Here is a 552-nt window from a genome sequence, read left to right on the forward strand (position 1 = left end):
CTTTAACGGTTTTAGTTTGACATAAGCTGGACCGTTCAAAATCATTAAAACTAAATCAAACTTTTGAAAGTCTTAACGATCACCAAATCATATGAAATTTTGTATAGGTGATCTACTCATATAGACCTAAGATATGAACGGTGGAGATATAAAAATTCAATTAGGAAGTGGTGTAATGCCCTATCCCTAGAAAGTGGCTAAAAATAGGGATCCCTCAATGGAAGGAGGCTGTATATATATATATATAATTTCATACAAGTGAAATACAAGCTAGGAAAGAGAGGAATGTTTTCTAACATCCGATCCTCTCTCTTCTACAAACTAAGTGCTATATATACATAGAAAAAGTAACATTTTACATATCTAAACTACTTTAAAGCTTGAGGAGAAATCTCTACCGGAAGTCTTTCCATTCAAGTAAGTTTTCTTAACAGACATATATTGCAGAGTTCTATTTTTGACAATATATATTCAGCATCTTCATGGATTATTTTTTTATCTGTTGCTCCACACAAATGTTCTTTTATTATTTGTGCAAAGCTTTTAAGTATA

This window comes from Fragaria vesca, linkage group LG6 (assembly GCF_000184155.1).
Source record: "Fragaria vesca subsp. vesca linkage group LG6, FraVesHawaii_1.0, whole genome shotgun sequence".
Classification (NCBI taxonomy): Eukaryota; Viridiplantae; Streptophyta; class Magnoliopsida; order Rosales; family Rosaceae; genus Fragaria; species Fragaria vesca.